The 26135-nt window shown below is 39.9% G+C and overlaps 1 protein-coding gene across 2 annotated transcripts in view; it reads right to left on the bottom strand.

Moving 5' to 3' along the window:
- The window catches only part of CDH19 (cadherin 19), a 157346-nt gene extending 131681 nt beyond the window's left edge, over window positions 1-25665 (bottom strand). The window contains exon 1 of one of the 2 annotated variants that reach the window (XM_029064360.2): window positions 25611-25665. The gene's annotated coding sequence lies outside the window, so the exon portion shown is untranslated. Of the gene's footprint in view, window positions 1-13833; window positions 13986-25610 lie in introns of those variants that run through there. The other variant, XM_029064357.2, reaches the window with a different exon arrangement.
- Window positions 25666-26135: the final 470 nt, after the last annotated feature.

Genomic DNA, 26135 nt, shown 5'->3' with positions numbered 1-26135 from the left:
CTCCTTACCTCCCATGTCTCCCCACTTGAGTCCATATTTCACTCTGCTGCCCGGATCGCTTTTCAAAAAAAAAGTTCAGTCCACATTTCCCTCAAGGCCCTCCAATTATTGCCCATCCACCTCCACATCAAACAGAAACTCCTTACCATTGGCTTTTAAGTACTCAATCACCTTGCGTCTTCCTACCTTAAAGTTCTGATTTCCTACTATAACCCAGCCTGCACGCTACACTCTAACACCAGCTGTCTTATCTATGTCACTACTGATCCCTTGCCCACATCCTATCTCTGACCTGGAACTCCCTCCACCTTCATATCTGACAGATGATCACTCTCCCTACCTCCAAAATTTTATTAAGAGCACAAAAGCACAGGGAAGCAGTATGGCTTAGTGGAAAGAGCACGGAACTGGGAGCCAGAGGGCCTGGGTTCTACTCCCGGCTCCATCACTTGTCTGCTATGTGATCTTGGGCAAGGCACTTAACTTTCCTCTGCCTAATAGCTACCTCATCTGGAAAATGGGGCTTAGGGCTGTGAGTCCCAGGTGGAACATGAACTATGTCCAACTTGAATAATCTGTATGAACCCCAGTGCTTAGTATAATGCCTGGGACAAAGTAAGTGCTTAACAAATACCATAAAAAATGACTAAGCCTATTTCCTCTTCTCAGCTCTCTTCAACATACATCCCCCTTGCATTTGGATTTTCACCCTTTAGTCATCCACACTCAGCCCAATAGCACTTATGTACAAATCCATAATTTATTTATATTAATGTCTGTCACCCCCTCCAGAATGTAAGCTAGCTTGGGCAGGGAACAGATCTACCAACTATATTATATTGTAGCTCTTAGTACTGTGCTCTGCACCCAGAAGATGTTCAATAAATGATTGAATGATTGACTGATCAATTCTTCCCTTTCCCTACTTGCTGTCCTCCTCTCCTCTATCAATTTTTAGATCCTGAGCCCCTTGTGGACCAGAGATTTTGTCTAAATCATTGTCCTTGTAGTAATCTCCAGAGTTTAGTAAATTGCTTCACATACTGCAAATACTATTTTTTTAAAATGAATTCATTCATTCAATTGCATTTACTGAGCACTTACTGTGTGCAGAGCACTGTACTAAACACTTGGGAGAGTACAGTATAACAATATTTGTTGGATAGATTGACAAATGGATATTGTAATATGTTGTACTCTCCCAAGCACTTAGTACAGTGCTCTGCACATAGTAAGTGCTTAATAAATATGATTGATATTGTAGGATAAGTTCTTATAAAATATAGAAGATGTTAATGTTGATATCACTGCTAACATTAATTTTAAAAAATAGAGACCATGTTAGAGTTATTTAATAAGGTTTGTACATTAAGGTAATTATATGAATAATTTTCACCAATACTAATGCTTTTTTCCAAAATAATGATTGGACTGGGATTACATCAGTTAAAGAAATTAAACCTACAATTATAGTTTACTAAGCATTTTTAGGTAAAATATGCAGCAAATGTGCCTTCTGAATGCCAGTTCCTGCAACTCAAGCACCAGGAGTCTATTAAAAGTATATGCCTGTTATTCTGTCATAAATTTTCAGTAATGAGCTACTTTAACATTTAATCACTTTTTAAAAATAGTGCATTATATTGCTGTACCATACTTTGGCTGGAATTTACACAATGTAATCAAATCTTAGTCTAGATGTGTTTTCAAGAAAATGCACTTCATCTTGCTGGGAGGGTTTCTTTCTTGTTCACAAATACTACCAATTATATAGCTGCTTCATGAGAAGCAGCATTGCTTAGTGGAAACTACATGGGATTGGGAATCAGAGGAAATGGGTTCTAATCCTGGCTCCATCACTTGTCAGCTGAGTGTCTTTGGGCAAGTCACTTAACTTCTCTGTGCCTCAATTACCTCATCTGTAAAATGGGGATTAAGACTGTGAGCCCCATGTGGGCTAACCTGATTACCTTGTATCTGCCCCAGTGCTTAGAACAGCACTTGGCACGTAGTAAACTAACAAATACCATTATTATTATTATTATAGCTTTCTTTGGATTTGAAGAGGACACCTGCTACAGGTGACTAATAAAAACACTGAAAGCCATTGTTATAACTCTACAAAAGTTTGCATTTCAATTTAGAAATATGTTTCCCTGAAGGTGTGTGGTTACTTAATCATTCTTAAGAATGAGAAAGTCTATGTGTTGAATGATTCCTGTAAGCTTTAAATATGGAGAAAGTTGAAGACCTAAATATCGTCTCACAGATAAAGAATGTGAGAGAAACTGCTTATTGGATGCTCATAGAATGACAACTGGAAATCAGCTAATTTCAGGAAAATGTCCCACTGTCTCTGGCCCATAAGAATCCTGTATTTAATTGAAAATATCATACTGGGAAGACAGCAGGTGAGCAATGGGGTGCAATCGTGTTCTTTCAAATTTCACTGCACCCTAATGAGGAATTGGGTTATTGTTCCCTCCCCAGGGGGGTCAGTGCTTTTTCTGCAAAGCATTGTTGAACTTGATGGGGAACCAGGGGTTTATCATACAGAAACCTCTTCTTGAGGGTCACACATTGTGGATTAAGCAGGTTTCTTTTCATATCACTTTCACATCACTTCAAAAAAAAAGAATCATTTTGAATAGTATTGATGAAAACTTCTTTCATCTTAGAATTTCTAAAACCTCAAAAATACTTCTCCATTAATCTTCAGAAACATCCTATGGTGGTGCACAGTGGCTATTTTGGAGCCTATCGTAAATCCTGAAAGGAGTTCAGCAACTTGTACCTTTCAAGAAAAAATATTTTTATACATATGTATAAATGGATATTTTATCCAAGTATGGCTAAAAATCCCATTTTTTGAACAGTTATTTTCATATTGGGTCCAAGGAAAGAGTCTCCTTTGATGCACTGATGAATTTGCTATTTTAATCCACTAGACCTCTTTTTTTTTTGTCAGTGCTGCCTTTTGTTAGCACACTCATTACAGCACTTCTGCTCTAAAGGAGTCACCCCATTTCTCATGAAGCCTCACCCCATTGGTCTGTCTGTCGCTGGTGTCTTCTGGAAGTTTGTATTTTCTAAGGTGGTTCTTCTCTGTGTTTTTCATTCAGTACCAGGGTTCTTTACTGCAATATACCTGAACACTGCTGGTTGTGTGGAAGAGATACACAGAACCAGCAGTCTGGCTCACAAGTATAAACTCAATGTCATAATCAATATCTAAGCAGTATCTGCATGTCACTTGAGTATCTGTCCGCCTCTAGACTGTACGCTCCTTGTGGACAACAATCATTTCTACCAAGTCTATTGCAATTATCCACTTCCGAAGATTTAGTGTAATGCTATGCACACAGTAAGTGCTCAGTAGATGTAATCGATTGATTGATTATCTCATCGACAAGATTGCAAGCCCAGTCCAAGCATTCAATATAGTGCTTTACACCCAATGGTCAATAAATTCTAATGATTGAATTAATTTTTCTGCCCCAAATTTAATGCAGTTCTTCACAAGTTATAGGATCTTTATAAATGTAATTGATGCTTTAAAGAGTGATATAACTTGAGGAGACAGTTAAATAAAGGATGGGATTAAGATGAAAGAGATAAGAGTAGAGATCCAGAGAAGAGGGGGAGAAAAGGAGAAGATAAATTGGGGTTTATTTCCTAGCCCATCCCTCATTCAGGGTGACCTATTAATCAATCACTCAGTCAATCCATGGTATTTATTGAGTGTTTACTGTGTGTAGAGCACATCTTTAGGCACTTGGGAGACTTCAATACAACAGAGATGGTAGACATGATCACTTCCCCCATGGACCTAATAATCTGGTGTGGTGGGGGGAATTGACAAAATAAATTACAGATAGGTAAAGCAGCAGAATATATGGATATTCATTCTTTCATTCAATCATATTTACTGAGTGTTCACTGTGTGCAGGACACTGTATTAAGTACTTGGGACAGTACAGAACAACAAAAAACAGTGACAATCTCTGCCTGTGTACGTAAGTGCTGAGAGGTGGGGTTAGTATCAATATTCTTAAAGGGTACAGATCCAGAGAAGCAGTGTGGCTTAGGGGAAAGAGCATGGGCTTGGGAGATAGAGGTCGTGGGTTCTAATCCTGCCTCTGCCACTTGTCTGCTGTGTGACCTTGGGCAAGTCACTTAACTTCTCTGTGCCTCAGTTACCTCATTGTAAAAATGGGGATTAAAAAATGTGAGTCCCACGTGGGACAATCTTATTATCCTGTATCTACCCCAGTGCTCAGAAGAGTGCTCAGCACATAGTAAGCACTTAACAAATACCATAATTATTATTATTATCCAAGCATATAGGCAATGCACAAGAGAGTTCAAGTAGAATGAAGAATAAACTAGTAGTCAGGGAAGGCATTCTAGAGGAGATAGGATTTTAACAGGACTTTGAAGATGGGGAAAATGATGTCCTGTCAGATACGAAGGAGGAGGGCCAGAAGGAGGACATGAACAAGAAATCAGCAGCAAAAGAGATGAGATTGAGGTACAGTGAGTAGGTGACAATTAGAGAAATGACATGTGGGTTGGGTTGTAGTAGGAGGTGAGCATTCATTCATTCAATAGTATTTATTGAGTGCTTACTATGTGCAGAGCACTGTACTAAGCCCTTGGAATATACAATTCGGCAACAGATAGAGACAATCCCTGCTCAGTGATGGGCTCACAGTCTAATCGGGGAGACAGACGGCAGAGCAAAACAGAACGAAACAAAAACAAGACAACATTATCACGATAAATAGAATCAAGAGAATGTACACCTCATTAAAAAAATAAATAGGGTAATAAAAAATATATACAAATGAGCACAGTGCTAAGTGAGGGGAAGGGGGGAAGGGGAGGAGCAGAGGGAAAGGGGGCTCAGCTGAGGGGAGGGAGCAGAGGGAAAGGGGGCTCAGCTGAGGGGAGGTGAAGGGAGAAGGGGGGAGGAGCAGAGGGCGGAGGGGGAGCAGAGGAGCAGAGGGAGCAGAGGGAAAAGGAGTAGCTCAGTCTGGGAATGCCTCTTAGAGGAGGTGAGCTCTCAGTAGGGCTTTGAAGAGGGGAAGAGAGTTTGGCGGAGGTGAGGAGCGAGGGCATTCCAGGACAGCAGTAGGACCTGGGCCAGAGGTCGACGGCGGGATAGGCGTGAATGGGGCACAGTGAGGAGGTGAGCAGCAGAGGAGCGGAGCAAGGTCCGATAGGATGAGAAAAGCTAATGGAGTGACCTAAATTCCTACATAGTCTCAGACATCCAGGGTACTGACAAAATGTCCTGAGTGATTTAATGACTTGAGCATTTTAATGATTGGTATCATTTAAAATAATAATAATATTAATAGTTGTGGTACATGTTAAGCACTTACTGTGTGTCAAGCACTGTTCCAAGAATTCAGATAGATACCATGAGAAGCAGCATGGCTTAGTGGAAAGAGCAAGGACTTAGGAGTCAGAGGTTATGGGTTCTAATCTTTGCTCTGCCACTTATCAGCTGTGTGACTTCAGGCAAGTCACTTAACTTCTCTGTGCCTCAGTTCCCTTAACTGTAAAATGGGATTTTACATGATTAAGACTCTGAGCCCCACGTGAGACAACCTGATTACTTTGTATCTACCCAGTGCTTAGAATAGCAGCGTGGCTCAGTGGAAAGAGCATGGGCTTTGGAGTCAGAGCTCATGAGTTCGAATCCCAGCTCTGCCACTTGTCGGCTGTGTGACTGTGGGCAAGTCACTTAACTTCTCTGTGCCTCAGTTCCCTCATCTGTAAAATGGGGATTAAGACTGTGAGCCCCACGTGGGACAACCTGATTCCCCTATGTCTACCCCAGCGCTTAGAACAGTGCTCGGCACATAGTAAGCGCTTAACAAATACCAACATTATTAATAGTGCCTGGCACATAGTAAGTGCTTAAGAAATACCATCATCATTATCATTATTAGTACCATATAAGCATATTATACACAATCCTTATCTCACTCAGGGTTCACAGTCTAAAGACAAAGGAGAACATATTTTTAATCTTCATTTTACAGTTGACAGCAAAGCTAAGTGACTTGTCTCAGGTCACAAAAACAGCCAAACCCAGGTCTACTAACTCCTAGTCCTGGGCATTTCCTCTAGGTCACACTCCTCCTTAAATCACCTATTGTGAATACATTTGGAAACTGACTTAGAACCAAACAGATTTTTGTTGGGCATTTATAAGATCCAAAATTCTGTTAAATTAAATCTAAGGAAACAAATGACTCTATATTACTTGTCTTAAATAACATTTTTCATACTTTAAAGTTAATGTAAAATGTCAGCTTCATTTTCCTTGATCTTTTATGGAAATAAAACTTCAGAAAACCAAAACCCTTTGAATAATGTGTCCTTAAGAATAAATGGTCAACTATGGAGCCTCATAAGACAAAATTTATTTACAATTTTGTGTAAAATTTACACAATTTTACAATATTGTGTAAGGACCCAATTATGAAATGTTATTCTAAAAGAAGTCTGTTTTCATAATTAAAACAAGCCTGCAAATGTACTCAGGAGTAAGTTCGTCTCCACATGACTTTTCAGTATGTTCTCTATGTATTTCATAGGTCACTTTCTATGTCAGAATCCCCTTTACTGTATTGAACTTTTAACATACAAATTGAGCTGTCTCAGAGTTGTTGAAGAGGAACACAGGTGATTTCACTGGAGTATTTCTATTCAGTTCTTCATACTAATCAATACATCTGAGGCTAGCTTTTGGTTTCTTTTGTTATGAGACATCACGTGATACATGAGATAGTGCATGATGAAACATAAATGCCTTGCATCTCAAAGAACAACAAAAAAAATGTTTTGAAGAAAATGGTTGATAGCCCACAGGAGCTTGTTTTTGTTTTGTATTTTTCTGCATGAAACATTAGGGAGAGGGTTTCAGTTTGTTCTACCAGTTTAGAAAGACCTCAAAACATGTCACAAGATATTTGGTGGTAAAACAACCTTATCATAAAAAAATCAAACGGAAACACTCCTACATTTATTGGTTTCTGTTACCGGTTTTAGAAGCTCTGGCTCCTCTTTAAAATTGTTTCTTAATTTTACAAGTCTTATCCATGCATCAAAGCTTGATGGGGATTCTCCTTCACTAAAACTTCTGTGATAGAACAGTTACCCACGTGATTCCACATAATAAGATATTATTGATAGAAAGCAAATGGAGGTGACATACTAGTCTGGGATTCGAAGGTAAGGCTGTTCTAGTAAAATGAATTAAATTTTCAAGTGAATTTGATTAAAGTCCTTATCCAGTCTGGATAATTAAAGGTCAAAATGTTGTTATTCTCCCAAAGCTGTAACTGTTTTCTCCCCCTGGATTTTCTGCATCACTCTCTTGCCTTTCTAGCTTTAAACCAACCTCTGCTTGATTCTTTTTCAAATCCCTTTTCATGCAGGGAAATTACCCAGAAAGCACTGGTAGAATAAAATGTCTTGCATCCTTCAGGCATTAATTACCCTTCCCTATGGTATCCACTTACACTCTATCAAGCTAAAAGAGAGACATAAAAACATTAAAATCAATATTCTTAATAGACCTTAACACATACAGTCTCTCAAGTATACATGCACGGATACATGTCTACACGCATTAAAGACTGTAAAGTCCTTCAGAGTAAGGATCTTTTCTACTAACTCTGTTGACTCTCCCAAGCATTTATTGCATGGTGCTGGATAAATTAAGCACTCAATAAATACTAGATATGTATGTATTTATAGACACAAAAAGACGTCTTTCCGGAGTGATTTAATAGAACAAGAAAATAGCTTCTAGTTCTTTGACCTATAGAAGATTTTGATCTCTAACTCCACTGCCATCTCTAAAGCAAAAAAAAAAAAAAAAAACAAACACTTTATTGATGTCTAATTTAGCCATCATGGTGCAGAGTTTCTATGGAATTACTTGACTAGATCATTTCCTAATAATTGCTTCACAGCTGAAAAAGAAACAACATTGGATGCATATTTGAGAAGTTTTTTTTTCTTAAAAACATGTCTGAAAAATGTTTGACAAAAATAATAAACATTTCCCACAGGTTTAGAAAGTGACAGGGTTAAGTAAGGTAAAAATGGATAGAAATAGACTTAGAGTTTGTATGAGTTCATGACATTTCTATTAGTTCGTGGACTCAGAAATAGCAGGGAGACTAGCAGAAGGTAATCTTTTCCTACTTTTTTTAGATTACATTTCAAGTCAAAACCCAGAGTACTACAGTTAGTTCTAGACTATTATTTGGAGTTACAAATAGATGAAATTGAGTTAACAGTATCTTAAGCAAAATTGCTTTGGCCTTGGAAGATGGTTTCATTACGAATCCTGCAGAAAACAACTAGTTTTTATATCTAACGATGTTTGCAATAGCTGATCTTGTGGCTCATTTGGCTCTATAATGCCATGTGGCTTCTGCTTGCTTGTTTTGAATGTGTCACAGTTACTGGGCCTGATGTGTGTGTTATTATTCTCTGAGGAAACTTCCAGACAGTAAGCCCTCAGTAAATGTCATTGAACAAAAGCTTCCTTCTACTCACCTACGAGGTGAGGAAAAGAACAGAAAAAAATAGGAGGAATGTGTTCAGATTTCTCCAAAGAAAGCTAATGTAAGGAAATGTAGGTGTAAGAGGGCATATGTTAAAGGCTGGTAAATGTATTGTCAAGGTGAATAAATAATAACAATAACTGTGGTGTCTGTTAAGCATCACTATTTGCCAAGCCCTCTACTAAGCGCTGGGGTAAGTGCAAGATGATCAAGTCAGATGATCATCAGCTCATTATGACAACTCCCAAAATGAACAAAATGGCCTTCTATAATCCTCCATCTCCTCTTCTTTCCATCTCCTGAATTTTCCTTCTCTAAATCCTGGCTGTCCTAAGGGTTAAAAAAATAAATAGAGATCTAAAATTGTTGCTGTCAAGATAGCTTTGGTGGGAAAGTTTTAGGAATAATCTTTTGTCCAGGCCGGTACCTGAAGAACTCCATTTCTCTATTTCTCATTTGACTACTAAACAACAGGCCACAGAATGGAAAGTTGGAACCCTCCTTATACCTCATCCATATTGTTTCTTTCCTAGCATTTGGTATGTAGTACTTTGAACATAGTGTTTAATTAATCCTATTACTGTGAACAAAATCTATTGCTACAACTCAAAATCATCCTTGAAACCTTATTTATACTAATGCTATGTGTCCTATTGGCCAGCTGATGTTCAATGGATTTGGTCCTACAACCCTGGTTTGTCAGCGATCAAAGAAATGCTGAAAAGGGTCAATGTGAGTCTGTGAAAACATGGCATTGGGATCATATATGAATACATTACGCCAGGCTAATTCAGGAATCTGTCTGTGATAAATGCTGCTTGAGTGTACTGCTAGCAGTTCACTGGCCCCTTCACCTAGCTGCCGGCCGGCCTGGTTAGTAACTACTAGGCTGAAATCGCTCTGAGCTTCCAAGGGATTGGGTAGGCACAAAGCTATGTCAGGAGTCACATAGCCATGATTTAGCTCTTGCTCTTATTTTCTGTACAAGCATACATAAGAGAAAATTCCTGAGTGAATGAATCCTGGACAACCCACACCCTGTCCATTCAGTGAAGGAAGAAATATGTACAGTGAATCATATATGGATGTAGGAAATATCCGGGCCTAGTGGAAAGGGCACAAGATTGGGATTCAGGAGGCCTGAGATCTTGTCCTGGCTTCTCCACTTGACTGCTGTGTGACTTAGGGAGGGTCTCTTGGTTTCTCTCGGCCTCAGTTTCCACACTTACAAAGTGAGCATTAAATGCATGTTCTCCTTTCCCTTAGACAGTAAGCCCCATGTGAGACAGAACAGTATCCAATCTGATTATTCTATATCTACCCCAGTGTTTACCACCATGTATGGCATATAGTTAAGTACTTAAAAAAATCACTATCGCTTCTATTATTATTACTAAAATTACTGCATACAACAGTTTGTATCACCCATTACATTTTAAACTCTGTGATATTTTACTTCTCATGCAGTTGTTCCCCCACATTTAGTACCGATGAAGAATAGACCCAAAATCAGTAGTCCTGATTGCATGTTGGTAACTCACTTACAACCAAATTTTAGTCTTGGCTTGGGCACTTTGAACCTATGTAAATGTATATACATATATATATATATGTATGTCTGAAAGGTAACAGACCAAACTCATACATAGAAGTACGTGAACTGTTTGCAAATTGGGAAAGTCTAGGGTAAATAATTTGCCATTTTATCTTCAAGTGGTAAGACTGATTTTTTTTTATCTGAGCACAATTTGAGCATGTTGTTCCTTTCCTGTAAGATGAGTTAGAGTGCATAGCCACCAAACACTCATTAATTCAAGAACATTAAAAACCCTTTCCATTTTTTTCCCCCAAAGAAGGAATTTTCTTCAACAGAAATGCTAATGTTTTCATGAAATAAATTGTCTAGAAAACGCTTAATTCTCTGGGGAATCTGGTTGTTTCCTAGCTACCTAATCACAAAATTAGAGTAGTTTCCTTCTGGATAATTTGAGGCAACATTTTTTTTTTCCAAAGCAGCATGTTGCAGTGGAAAGAGCACGGTCCTGAGAGGCAGAGGATCTAGATTCTAATCCTGGACCTGACATTTACTTTTTCTGTGACTTTGGGCAAGTCGCAATTTCTGGGTGACCCAGTTTCCTCATTTGGAAAATGGGAATTCAATGCCAGTTCTATCTATAATAATAATAATAATAATGATGATAGTATTTGTTAAGCGCTTACTATGTGCCAAGCACCATTCTAATCGCTGGGGTAGATACAAGGTAATCAGATAGTTCCACGTGGGGGTCACAGTCCCAATCCCCCTTTTACAGATGAGAGAACTGAGGCCCAGAGAAGTGAAGTGACCGGCCCAATGGCACCCAGCAGATGAGTGGCAGAGCCAGGATTAGAACCCATAGCCATCTACCTCTATCTATCCCCAAACTTAATACAGTACTTGGCATAGATGTAAGTGCTGAATATACTATTATAACCAAAGGGAACTTTCAGAGGAAACATAGCTGGAGAAGAGAGCTGAGGCTAATAAAAGTGGATCAAAAATGTATTTACTCATATTTATGGAAAACATCCAGTAGTTAAATGAACATCCTTTGACAGACTGTAGCGCATGAAAATCATGTATTTAGGTGCCTGATTTTCTTATATTCTCTCAAACCAACTACAATGTGGAAGCATCACAAAATCCACTAAAGTGTTTGAAATTATACTGGAATTCAGTTTAAGAATGTGGGGTTCTACAAAAACTAATTTTTTATACCATAATCTAGAGAAAGAGGATATGAATCATTTCTATATGTCATTCTCGATCACTTTAATGCCTGTCTAAAATGCTTTTGTTAGCATCTCTTTCTCTTTGGTCTCTCTCCTTTTTCCTCTCCTTCTTCGCCTCCCCTATTTTAGGATTCAAAAATGACTCGACAGATTAACTCAAGAGTTTAATACAGTGCCTGTCATGCAGTAAGCACTTAAATACCATAGTAACAAATACCACTGGAAAACTATAGCAAAAGGTCAATATTCCCCATGCACCCACAAACATTAAGCACTACTAGGCAGGAATGAACCAATTCTATTCAGATGGTAGGTGTCAGGGAAATAATGATCTGGGCCTGCAGAGTTGGTTAAGGTGGGGCTAGCTCTTGCCTTCAGCAGGCAGAAGAAGATAGGAGTAAGGGTAGAAACCAGTCCAGATTAGAGATGGAGGTTCAGTGAGTAGGAAGACAAAAAAGAATGGCATACTAGAAGGGGAAGATGAATCAGAAACCACAAAGGAAAGAATTGAAAATTTTTAAAGAAAATTTAGAAACAGTGGGTTAAAAATATCTCTCTGTGAGAGAGGATTCCTCACAGGTGAAGCAGCATCTCCCTATGGATAGAGCACCTGCCCGGGATTAAGAAGGACCTGGGTTCTAATTCCAGCTCTGTCACTTGTCAAGTGTGTGACACTAGGCAAGTCACTTAACTTCTTTGTTCCTCAGTTACCTCATCTGTAAAATGGGGATTAATGCTGTGAGCTCCTTGTGGGGCATGGACTGTGCCCAACCTGATGCACTTTATTCTACCCCTGCATTCAGTACACTGCCTGGCATATTTAAGTGCTGAACAAACACTACTAAATTAAAATAAAATAAAGTGAGGTAAAATCCTTGCTTGACTCTTTGGAAAAACAAATTCAAAGAATTATATTTTTCTAACATCATTTGAATAATTAAATCTTTTCTTTAGGAAATTTGCTTAAGAACATACCTAAAGTAAGCACATTTTAAAATGAAAGAAGCAACAACAGTGCATCAGACATTCAAATAGCATGCACCAGACAGCTAAAAATCAAAGCAGGACATTAGATAAAATATATTACTTTGTCTAGCACTTTGAGTGCTTGGGTAAATATTCCAGCAACAACAAAAATGATGATGATGACAATAATGTTAATAATAATATAAGTTCAAAATACCATTTTTATGTGCAGCCACCCAAGTTTCACAGTAATTCAGATCATTAGTTTTGAAAAAGAAATTCTTGGCAATAGTATATTCAAAATGTAGAATACTTTTTAAAGAGGTTTATAAAGGTTAAATTATAATGATAGAGAGACTCTAGTAGACTACATGAAATCAGTAAGGTCAAAAATTTTAATGCCATTTTCTTCCTTCATAATCAGAAATATAATCTCAGACATTTCAAATATGTTAGTATTTCACCTGGGGTTTCTTTGAAATAACTATCTTTTCATTTGTTGGATAATATATTTTGCAAAATCCAAATAATTCATCATGGAAAAATGAAATCAGTAGAAGAGACATTCCATAACATAAGGCTAAGTCAAAATTAAAGATTGAATATTTTGGCAGATACATTCAATTCAGTCTATCTCAATTTGCACCAGTCTTTCATTCTTCAGAGTAAATCTAAATATATTAATACCAAAATTATACTCTCGAAACAATGTGTGTTGGTTGAACTAGTAGTAAGATTATTAAATGGAAATTGATCCAATCTGAAGTTTATGAATGAAATAAAAATCAAAGTTCACTAAAATGCTGCAGAATTTAAGCATGCTTTTTCTGAATGGATAGTGTTTCAAATTTCTCCTGATTTCCACTGCTTTTCTTTTAATTGCCACTATTTTCAGTATATTTAGACAAGAAATGTTCTGGTCAGGCTTGCTTCACGTTTCCTTAAGATTTTTCATCTTTAAGAATTATCGATAGGCAAGTAAAAGGTGAATTACCATAAAAAAAAGGACCTCAAATACCAAAAAACAGACCTCATTAAAAAAAAACCCTCTCATAAGGCATACCCTCAAAAATATTTCATAAATGACAGAATAACTTTTCCAGAGCTAGAAGACTTACAAGCCCACAAAATGGAAATTTCCCCTCTGTTTAATGATGGACCTTTTATCATCCATTAGCTGGCAGTACCTTGTAGCACAGAACTTCCTACATGCTACCATAAAAGAACACTAAGAAAAATAGACGAGTGATGCATTTACCAGGGGAAATTTAGCTAAATTAGATTTCCAGAAATGAACAAACTCGATTTCCCCAGTCCCACTGAAAGAACTGTGAACTGATCCCATTCTCCAGACTAGCATGCTAAATACACATTTACAGCTTTGGGCACTAGGGAGAAGGGATTGCTTGTGAGATTTGGAAAGCTCAGGCTCTTTGGGTGGAATTTTTCCAATATGAGAGGATCAGAGAATGCAGAATATACCAGTTTAGCCTGGTCCTACCTGTGGAACTGCGCAGGGCTCTGCGTGGTTTGGAGAATTGGGATGTTTAAACAGCGGATTAAACATCTGACGAAGAGAAGGAAAGAGTTCTGGAGACTTTCACAGCCTCCTCAGCAAGCCTTAGAAGTTACAGCTTCCTCCCAGTAAAGGACACTAAAAGTGCTTTTAGTTTTGCAAAACTGAAAGTATGTCCCTGCTTACTGAATGCTATTTTGAGTGCCATGAGTAAAGCCACAAACAGAGGGACTTTTGTGCAAAATATCATAAGGCCCCTCTGATGTTCATTCAGAGTCCGGAATTAAAATGCAGACGGCTTCTGCAAGCAAAGTACAAGCTGATTTTCTTTTTCCTAGCAAAAAAATAAAGTACTTATTGGCAAGAAACTGAGGTGATGAGGAGGTAATTCATCTTGTGTGAGAGAATTTTGCAACTGAAAAGGACAGGCCCTCTGTTTAGAGATTAGCTGGTGGAAACAAATGATCAATTTAGAACAGTCACAAAAGTTACATAAAAGAGGAAAGGGCTTCTGCTGTCTGTTTTTTTGCCTTTGAGCAGTGGCTTTACTAAATCATTTCTGTTCTGGAGTCAAGTAAAATACAGTTGGAGAAATCTCTTTCTAGATCTTTTCCTTTTGTTCTCAAGGGCTGTAAGACTGAATCTTCCCTTTTATTTTGGATTGTCTACTGACACAATTTTTTTAAAAATCATAACTATTCATTGTTTTTCTATCTAATGAGCTAGGGGTTTAAATGGTCTCTTAGGATATGATGGAAGATTTAAAATTTAATATTAAACAAATGTAAATATGTAAGTTTTCTTTTTAAAAAAGCCTTCAGAGTATATTCAACTGTGTGGATTGTTAGGCAAGCCGTGAATATGGAAATGTGTATCATTAGTAGCTGAATGGAAGGAAAAGTTGCTTCCTCTTTCTAATACAAAACAAAGACTTACTGTCCCTATTAGTGAAATTCAGATTGAAATGCTCCTGGCCTCAGTCTTCCCAAATCAGCCAAATGGCTTACTTTTCCTGACTTAGTTGAGGGAGAAAGCATTGTCCCTCTCTCTAGGATGTTGAGTGAGGCACTCAATTATTCAGCAGTCTTGGAGATGTAGGGGTTATGCTTTAAGACTAACCACTCCAGGACACCTAGTAACTAGCTGAAAGGCTGCCTACATGTTTGAAGAGGCTACTAATGATAAATTGAATACTCATGTGTGTTTGTAGGTGAGAATAGCAGTATGTGAAACATCCCTTTTACACTGTTAATGTACAAAGGGTGTCCTCTGCTACACTGTTGGCTTGCTTACCACTTCTGCTCCATTCTCAGTGTGCTTTCCAGTGCCTGCCTAGGACACATGGGGATGAGGTGAGAGAATGTGAATGGCTCAGTGCAAGCCATCAACAACGTTGAAAAAACAACTCAAGTGCGGGTCCTGTTGGTGATAAAACATAACAATCTGATTACCATGTATCTACCCCAGCACTTAGAATAGTGCTTGGCAGATATTAAGCGATTAAGAAATACCATAATTATTGTAACTTCCCCATTGGTGGCTGACAAGAGCTCATCCCACATAGCAAGGAGGCAGAAATTGCCCTCAAACATTTCTTTATAGGCAAAATATGCAAGAGATTCACTCTCGATGACATCATCTTAATGAATGCAGTCTCATCTTTGACAGGATCATCATCAAACTGAAGACCAACACCACTACTACATCAAAATATTTTTATATCAAGGTAAGAACACGGGCCTGGGAGTCAGAATACCTGGGTTCTAATCCCTGTTCTGCCACGTCTGTTGTGTGACCTTGGGCAAGTCACTTAACTTTCCTGTGCCTCAGTTACCTCATCTGTAAAATGGGGATTAAAAATGTGAGCCCCACATGGGACAACCTGATTATATCTAACTCCGTGCTTAGAACAGTGCTTGGCACATAATAAGCACTTAACAAATGCTATAATAATAATAATCAGTCATTTCACATAAATAATAATAATCTTGGATTTGTGGTATGTATTTCTAACGCTATATGAATCTATAACCCTGTGAATTGAATTTTTTGTCACATGGTTTTTAAACCTTAATAGGGTTTGGGTCATTTATTTGAATCTCCAGGCACATTAATACAATTTGCCTAGTTCCTGTGGGATGTGCTACTTCATTTAGTTTTCTTTCATTTACCAATCTATTTTCATAGGCCCAGTTAAGTGCATCACAAAAGAAGTCCCTGAACAAGGAATAGAAGAGAGAGTATACCGACATTTTCATTCAATAGTATTTATTGAGCGCTTACTATGTGCAGAGCACTGTACTAAGCGCTTGGAATGAACAAGTCGGCAACAGATAGAGACAGTCCCTGCTGTTTGATGGGCTTACAGTCTAATCGGGGGAGACAGACAAGAACAATGGCAATAAATAGAGTCGAGGGGAAGAACATCTCGTAAAAACAATGGCAACTAAATAGAATCAAGGTGATGTACATTTCATTAACAAAATAAATAGGGCAATGAAAATATATACAGTTGAGCAGACAAGTACAGTGCTGAGGGGATGGGAAGGGAGAGGGGGAGGAGCAGAGGGAAATGGGGGGAAAAGAGGGTTAAGCTGCGGAGAGGTGAAGGGGGGGTGGTAGAGGGAGTAGAGGGAGAAGGGGAGCTCAGTCTGGGAAGGTCTCTTGGAGGAGGTGAGTTTTAAGTAGGGTTTTGAAGAGGGGAAGAGAATTAGTTTGGTGGAGGTGAGGAGGGAGGGCATTCCAGGACCGTGGGAGGATGTGGCCCAGGGGTCGACGGCAGGATAGGTGAGACCGAGGGTCGGTGAGGCAGTGGGCGGCAGAGGAGCGGAGCGTGTGGGGTGAGCGGTAGAAAGAGAGAAGGGAGGAGAGGTAGGAAGGGGCAAGGTGACGTAGACCCTTGAAGCCTAGAGTGAGGAGTTTTTGTTTGGAGCGGACGTGGATAGGCAACCACTGGAGGTGTTTAAGAAGGGGAGTGACATGCCCAGATCATTTCTGCAGGAAGATAATAATAATAATAATAATGTTGGTATTTGTTAAGCGCTTACTATGTGCCGAGCACTGTTCTAAGCGCTGGGGTAGACACAGGGGAATCAGGTTGTCCCACGTGGGGCTCACAGTCTTAATCCCCACTTTACAGATGAGGGAACTGAGGCACAGAGAAGTTAAGTGACTTGCCCACAGTCACACAGCTGACAAGTGGCAGAGCTGGGATTCGAACTCATGAGCCCTGACTCCAAAGCCCGTGCTCTTTCCACTGCGCCATGCTGCTTCTCCAAGATGAGTCGGGCAGCGGAGTGAATAATAGAATGGAGCAGGGTGAGAGAGGAGGAAGGGAGATCAGAGAGAAGGCTGATACAGTAGTCTAGCCGGGATATAACGAGAGCCCGTAGCAGTAAGGTAGCCGTTTGGGTGGAGAGGAAAGGGCGGATCTTGGCGATATTTTAAAGGTGAAACCGGCAGGTCTTAGTAACGGATAGGATTGGAATAAATATATACACTAGTAGGGAGGCTCTTTGGTTTAGTGAGGTCTGACCTGTCCTCCTCAGTTTTTTTGGCTTGAAACTCCTCTGTCCCCCCATCTTACAGTAGGTGACCCCCCAGCCTCTGTTATGAGTTCCCTACTCTTCTTATTCTACTCACTTGGAGAGTTTGTCTGCTAACTTGGCTTCAGCTACCACCTCTATACAAATCACTCCCAAATCTGACCATCCTATAATCCTCCTTGCCATCACAACTTCTCGGCTTAAATGTGAGAAGCATTAAGTCCTAGTAGATAGAGCAAGGGCTTGGGAGTCTGGAACACCTGGATTTGTATCCCTGCTCCGCTACTTGTCTGATGGGTGAACTTGGGCAAGTTACTTCACTTTTCTGTGCCTATCTCATTTATAACATGAGGATTAAGACTGTGAATCCCATGTGGGCCATGGACTGTGTCCAATCTGATTAGCTTGCATCTACCCAGAGTTTAGCAAAATGCCCAGCACATGGTGATAAATTAACAAATACTATTAAACCTCCTCCCCTAAACCTCCTGACATTACCTCAAATTCAACATGTCTAAGCAGAATACTTTATCTCTCTCCCTGTAACTCAAATTTCCTTTCTTCCCATTTTGACTGCCAACGTCATCATCTTCCTAATCTCAGAAGGCAGCATCCTTGCATCATCTTTGACATTTTGCTATAGTTCAGTGATCACATACAGTCTGCTGCCTAATCTTATCGGCATTCAACATTTCTAGAATCCACCCCTTCCTCTCCACTCAAACTGGTACTACTCTGGCAAAAACTAGGGTCAGATTGCAGTTAGATTATTGTTTCAGCCTCGTTGATAGTTTACTTGCCTCTAATCCTCCCCCTCCCTCCCAGCCAAGCTATCCTACATGCCCACCTACCTCTTTTTTTCAAAACCTTCCATTGACTTCCTGAGTCTTCCCACATCAAATGAAAACTCCTCACACTTGGCTTCAAGACTCCCCACCAACTCTCCCCATCTTACCTATTGACTTTCTTCACTCATTATTCCCCACCTTTTTCTGTTTGCTTCTCCCAAAGCCAATCTTTTTGCAGCACTTCCCTTCAACTCTGTTGTCGGCAACCTCCACTCATACTGCCCTGCTGTCTTGGAACTCTTTCCCTTCCCAAATCTGGGAGACTACAGCTCTCCCCTTCTAAAATCTTATCTCTTCCAGCAAGTTTTCAAACGACCCTAACCCTAAATAATAAAAACTGAATCAAGTCCAGGATGAATTAATTTATTCATGCCCATCCTTAGCATGTGTGTATATAACTTTTTAAAAAATTTTACCTTTAATCATTTGTTTTAACTACTCCTCCAAATATTTCTGTTTGTCTCCCCCCATTAGAATGTAAACCACATGTAAACATCACTATGTCACACTGTTGTGACTTGCTAAGCACCTAGTATACTGCACTGCATTAAGAAGGCATTCAGTAAATACTTCAATTAACAAATCAATGGTATTTACTGAGTGACTGCTGTGTGCAGAGCACTATACTAAGCAATTGGGAAAGTACAATACAGCTCCTGATCATAAGGAGCTTACAGTAAAAAGCTGAGTACAGGCTATTACTTCTACTATTACTACTCAGCCCACATACCTCACTCCTCTAATGCCAACCTACTCACTGTGCCTCAATCTCATCTTCATCACCCGTCTACTTAATCACCAGACTACTTGTTTTGTTTTGTTCTGTTTTGTTTTGTTGTCTGTCTCCCCCGTTTAGACTGTCAGCCCATTGCTGGGCAGGGATTGTCTCTATCTATTGCCCAATTGTTCATTCCAAGTGCTTAGTACAGTGCTCTGCAGATAGTAAGTGCTCAATAAATATGATTGAATGAATGAATGAATCTTTTTTGACACTGACTTCTTTCCCTCATCCTTCCTCTGTCCTGGAAAGTCCTTCCCCTTTATTTTCAACAGATGATCAGTCTCCCAACCTTCAAAACTTTATTGTAGGCAACTCTCGTCCAAGAGGCCTTCCTAGACTAGGCTCTCATTTCCTCTTCTCCCATGCTCTTCTGCCTCACCCTGGCACTTGGATTTATGTACATATACAACTATGTACATATCTATAATGTATTGATTCATATGAATATCTGTTTCCCCCTCTAGACCATTAGCTTGTTGTGGACAGGGACCGTATCTACCAACTCTGTTATACTATACTCTCCAAAGCACTTAGTACAGTGCTCTGCACACAGTAAACACTCAATAAATGTGATTAGATAAAAGATTAGGGTTAGGGGAAAAAGTAGAGTATAAGAACATTTGCACGAGTACTGTAGAGCTGGGGTGCATCTCCAGCTACTACCTTTACCACTAGTACTAACTGCAATTCTGGGATGTTGACTTGATTGCAATATAGAATTGTTTATGATCCTCTCCTTTCCATTTGATGTTTAACTCTTAAATTTAAAAAGGAAAGCAGCATAGGATAATAGAAAGAGTGTGGGCCTAGATTCTTGGGTTCTACTATGGGCTCTGCCACTTTCTCTAGATGGTGAATTTATTATGAGCAGGGAATGCATCTGCTAATTCTGTTGTATTGCGTTCTCCCAATAAATACCATTGATGGATTGATTAACTGCCTTCTGTGAGATCTTGGACAAGTCACTTAACTTATCTGTGCTTCAGTTATATCATCTGTAAAATGGAGATTAATTCTCCCTACCTCCAATTTAGACTGTGCTTCCCAGTAGGAGAGGGACTGTGCCAACCTGATCAGCTTCTATTCACCCCAGTGCTTAGTACATATTGTACTCTCCTGACACTTAGTACAGTGCCCTGCAAACAGTAAGTGGTCAATAAATATGATTGACTGACATAGTAAGAACTTATACATGAAATAAAAAGAGTTGATACTGATGAAACTCCTAAAGAAGCTAGATATGGTGCCTGTGTAGGTTCAGGTCTCACAGCTGTGTAAAATGTTGGAGCACTGTACAGCTCTCAAGACCTTTAGTTTAGTTTGGAAATGGATATCAGCTGTCACCACACTCTGTGTGATAGTTTCCAAGGATGCACTAGCCTTCTTGAGTCAATTTCTACTTCCTTGTTTATCATTGCAAAATTAGTTTGTTGCTTAGGTAACAAAATTCTGTCACAGGTGTTGTTGAGTGTTGTCAATATTTAAAGTGTTCAAAACAGTGTTCTGTGTACAGTAAGTGCTCACCATCATCAGTTGATTGACTGATTAATGTGGCTGAGTGAGTGTGACTTCCTTTGTAGGAGCTGATATATCATCTAAATCTCTGTCATCCCTTAGCACCTGAGTGATTCAGTGATGCAAATTACTATTACATCATAAAAATGGTATTTGTTAAACACTTATTATGTGCCAAACACTGTCCTATTTGCATATCTTCTTGGGTGTGTGTCTTTAGGGAATGACCAACTGCCTAAAATCATGCAAGAAGGACTGTCTCCAGAACTGTTTAACTAAGAAAGGCTATCATGCCTGTGTAATCTCTTACCCTTACTGCCATCTTCAACCACTCACTCAATGCTGGCTACTTCCCCTCTGTCTTCAGACGTTCTCAAGTCTCTCCTATCAACCTCATAGCTATTGTCCGTTTGTCTGCCCCTTACTTCATCCAGACATCTGAATTGGATTGTATAAATCTACTGCCTTCATTTCCTCTTCACTGATCTCACCTTTACCCAGTGACAATCAGGTGTTCAGTCCCTTCCTTCCACTGCGACTGTACTCTCTAAAATTACCAATGACTTCCTTATTGCCAAGACCCAGGAACTCTAGTCTGTTGTAATTCTACCCAACCTTCTGCCATCTTCAAAATTGTTGACTACTCCCTTCTGTGCAACATTTGTCATGCAGGGAAAGTAGTAGAAAATTGCTAGAGAAGGGATAAAGCAGAAGTAGAGATTGATTTATAACTCAAATAAATTATAAGAATAAATCCATCAATGGTTGTTTAAGCAAATCTCAGCACCTAAGCTGAAAGATGATAAGAAAAGAACAAATCCCTGTTCCATCCCATTCCTTAGCCACTTCTCATCCCATGTCTTCTTTCCAGAAAACTGAACCCTCTTCAAATGCTCTGCAGTTGTGAGAAAAGAATTTTGCATCTTTCATAAAAAAACAAAAAAAACTGAGTCGCCTCTCTCCCAGACTAGGGAAAATTTGATTTCCCCTCAATCTGGCAATAGAATGTTTCCTTCATATTTGAAGTGTTGGAGGATATACATAGACACTGATTCAGTCAAAGTCCCTGGTCCATGAAGGGCTAACATTCTAAAGAGGAAGGACAGGCACACAAAGAAAAAGATAACTGGTCAAATTCAATAAATCCAGACTGACATAATTGCCACACATTGAACTTTTCATTCTTTATTGAACTTCCACTACATTATCTCAACTCAATGGATCAATCAGTCAAGGGTTTTTAGCACTTACTGTGATGGAGCCAAGATTAGAACCCAGATCCTTCTGACACCCAGGTCTGTGCTCTATCCACTAGGATGTACTGCTACTCTAGGCCATGTTGCTTCTTTCTAATGGAATATATGGATTAAATCTTATCCTCAATAGAATCACCATAGAAAGCCAAAGCACATCTGTGAGCATATTGTCTTTCTGTGAGCAGATAGCAGCAGGGACTAAACTGGGTCCTCTCTGGGATTCCATGCTTGCCTGGAGTTCAGATGCACCCACTGGTTAACAATGATGGGGTCAGGTTACCTAGAGACAGTCAGTCATGAGTTGGAGGTTCAATATTTCAGTGGCCTCAGCCCCCTGCTCATGCCAACACTACTGCCTGTTCTCCTTCCCTCTCCCTCCAAGTCTCCCCTCTGCCTTTCAGCCATGATTGTCTCTGTTGAAAGCTAGTCCTAGATGAGGCAGGACTGCTTCTGATCACCATTCAAAGTTAGCATTCCTCCCAGCTCTGGGAAAGTGCAAAGCTCTGTGTAGACCTCCTTCGCCCCGGGACCTTCCTGGTAACAAATGCCCGCCAAGAAATTTTGGAGAAAAACACTCTCTTTTTAACCCTTTTGATGAAGAAAAGAATATGCAAGTCTCATTTATATTAGGTTTTAAAAATAAATTCAGAAGCTTTAGAAACTAAGATTGAGTCCCAAGACAGAGTCACCATGAAATGAAAACTAGGGGGGGTACTTTGGGGGACTTAGAGCAGAAATAACTGCATTTCAAAGAGATTTCATACATGACAACTTCTTTCTAGGTCCAGCCAGAATATTTTACTTTCATCAGGGAAATAAAGTAGTCCAGTGGATTTGTGGTAGATTTGAGAACTCTTTAATGTAGACTACTGAATAGCTATGAAACTTAGAGCAGACACTCACTGTAAACAGCTTACTATGGGTACTAGTGAATATCACCTGGGAGATAGAGGGCAATTCTTGGGTTGGAGATTTTTAGGGAGAATTTTAAAGACTTTGAAAACACAAGGTATTTATGAAAGAAGAATGACAAAGCCTACTGATAATAATAATGGTATTTGTTAAGCACTTACTATTTGCCAAGCACCGTACTAGGCACTGGGGTGGATTCAAGCAAATCAGGTTGGACACATTCCTGTCCCACATGGGGCTCACAGTCTCAACCCCCATTTTACAGATGAGTTAACGGAGGCACAGAGAAGTAAAGTGACTTACCCAAAATCACACAGCGGACAAGTGATAGAGTTGGGATTAGAACCCATGACCTTATGACTCCCAGGCCTGTGCTCTATCCACTATGCCACACATCTTCCTATATGGTACTTATAAGGAATTTACATTTCTCTGGCCAACCACATTCCAGTGGCCAGTTCTGTGGAAATAGTGAAATTAATACTAAACCTTTCAGATGTGCACTGAGCCATCTGATGATTCTTAATCTGCCTCTGGCTTCCAGGTGAGCATAGTGTGGAGTGTGTGTCTTTTAACTTTGCAGACTTTTAAGCTGTGATCCTTCAGCCTCTCCAAGTGTCACTTCTATCTGGTGCATGGGAGAGAAATGGTTGTCTACAAAGTGTGTGTGTGTGTGTGTGTGTTTGGTGGGAGGGGGAGAGAGAGGCAATCACTCGCAACCCATGAGGTCTCTGGGAGGGGAGAAAGGGTCCCCACACTGAGAGAGGCCAGGGGTCCTGGTGAGGGAAGACTCACAGGAACCAGAGCTGGATGCATCTTGTTTTGGAAAAGTCTCTCCGCCATTGTGGCAGTTGGTGGTTTTGCATTCAGACAGAAGCTGGGTTCAGGCCTTGCCAATCTGCCCAGAGGTAGAAGTGAGCAGCTGGAGACACTGCTCTGCCCCTCAGACACAACAACCCCTGCCCACCTGCTTCTATTCTGCTCTGGTGCTCTGGCCATATCCCAGCCCCAGACTATCTAATTATGCATAGGACAACTGGATTTTTTTTATATTGTTCTTTGTTTTATTTCTCATTTCCTATTTTTACCTTTCCCCTAATTTGCACAAGAAAGTGACACTCTCCTACTCCTTATTAAGTCATTCTGAGTAACACACTTAATGTCTTACCAAATAAAGAGGTAATTTTCCAAATATGTGGAAAATTAGAGATGTGACATATTCTGTTTTATGACCACAGATGGCACCTGCTTTCCTTTCCAGCCAGTCTCACAATAAGAACTGCTGGACACAGGGAAATTGGATGAGGGATTTGGAATATTGCAGTGAAATCTATCACCCCTACTATAGAAACAGAACAGATAACAATACTAATAGCAACAATGATATTTGCTTAGCACTTGCTATGTGACAAGTACAGTTCTAAGCAATGGGGTAGACACCAGCTAATCAGGTTGGACATTTGCTATTTGCCCTACCTCCAATCCCACAGCACTCAGCACTGAGAAGCAGCATGGCTTAGGGGAAAGAGTACGGGCTTGGGAGTCAGAGGTCATGGGTTCTAATTCCTGCTCTGCCACCTGTCAGCTGTGTGACTTTAAGCAAGTCACTTGATTTATCTATGCCTTGGTTACCTCATCTGTAAAATGGGGATTAAGAATGGGCACAACCTGATTATATTGAATCTACTCCAGTGCTTAGAACAATGCTTGGCTCATAGTAATCACTTAACAAATATCATCATTATAATTCTCTGGGGCCCAGTTACCTCATCATTATAATAGGGATTAAAACTGTGATCCCCATGTGGGACAATCTGATGACCTTGTATCTACCCCAGCACTTAGAACAGTCCTCGGCACATATTAGGTGCTTAGCAAAAAAACATTATAATAATAATAATGTTGGTATTTGTTAAGTGCTTACTACGTGCCAACCACTGTTCTAAGTGTTGGGGTAGATGCAAGGTCATCAGGTTGTCCCACATAGGGCTCACAGTTTACATCCCCATTTTACAGATGATGTAACTGAGGCACAGAGAAGTTAAGTGACTTGCCCAAAGTCACACAGCTGACAGGCAGCAGAGCTGGGATTCAAACCCATGACCTCTGATTACTTATGAACATATCTTTAAAGTATGTATTATAAGTTATTTTTCATATTAATGCCTGTCTCCCCATCTAGACTGTAAACTAGCTATCAGCAGGAACATATCTACTAATTCTGCTTTACTGTACTCTCCCAAGCACTTAGTACAGTGCCTTGCACACTTTTAGAATTGATCAATTGACTGGATCCAGTCCATGTCCCAACTGGGACTCACAGTTTAAGCTGGAGAGAAAAACAGGTATTGAATCCCCATTTTGCAGATGAGGAAACTGAGGTACAGAAAAGGTAAGGGTTTTTCCCAGTGTCAAACAGCAAGCACATGGTAGAGCCAGAATGAAAACCCACCTTCTAACTCCCAGGCCAATGCTCTTTCCATTAGCCCACTACTGCTACTCAGAACTCAAGCACATATTCTGCTGTTAACAATTGGTGCATATGCAGTGCTCGCCTGGATAACAACAAGCCTTACTGGATTTTCATGAACGAAGTGTGTAAGTCTGCAAGAAATTATTTCCCAAAGAGCTGACTATTTGTAGATACAATTTCATTGACAACATTTTGATCTTTGAACAGAAAAGAACTCCAAAAAAAAGACAAATATAACCGATGAAAAAAACATTTTCCATTTTACCAAAAAAACCAAACACAAAATCTACTGAATTATTTTTTGACTTTCACCTGCAAACATCAAACCGGCAACCACACTGGTTTCCCATACTATCTGGCACCTCTTATGTCTCTGCTGCTCAGCACTGAAGCTGTCAGGGCCGCTGTATCCCTTCCTCTCCCAACACTTACCATGACAGGGGAGCATGTGAGAATGGGAGACAGGAAGCATAGGAGGTGGAGAGATAGAGATGGAAGGATAGCAGGAGAGAGGGGAGCAATGGGGGCTGTGTTTCACTTCTTTTTTTTTTTTTTAAACTACTGCCCCCATCCCACTCTGGATCAGCTCAGGAGGCAGGACATCCTCTTATGGAATTGCCTGGGGAGGACTAACCAGCCACAGCTGTGACAGACCCAGCTGCTCTAGAATAGAGGGGATTCTGTGGGTGGGCAGAGAGTGAAGTTAGGACATGGTGTGAGGGATTACCAGAAGCTAACATAAACTGGGGAGGAGGAGGGCCTGGACTTAAGTAACTTGGGGAAAATGGGATGAACTTAATGGAGCTTGCAGGGTTCTTAGAGGTGAACTTCACTGCCTGGAGAGTAACTTTGCTGGTTATTCCTTATCTCTCTGATTCCCTCTTATAAAACAGTCATCTGCCTTCATTTTATTATCTGCAGAGCATTTCTAGGGGGACGGATGATTAGGAGCTATTT

The sequence above is a fragment of the Ornithorhynchus anatinus genome, chromosome 5 (assembly GCF_004115215.2).
Source record: "Ornithorhynchus anatinus isolate Pmale09 chromosome 5, mOrnAna1.pri.v4, whole genome shotgun sequence".
NCBI classification, from domain to species: domain Eukaryota; kingdom Metazoa; phylum Chordata; class Mammalia; order Monotremata; family Ornithorhynchidae; genus Ornithorhynchus; species Ornithorhynchus anatinus.
This window is presented reverse-complemented; position numbering and strand designations above follow the sequence as displayed.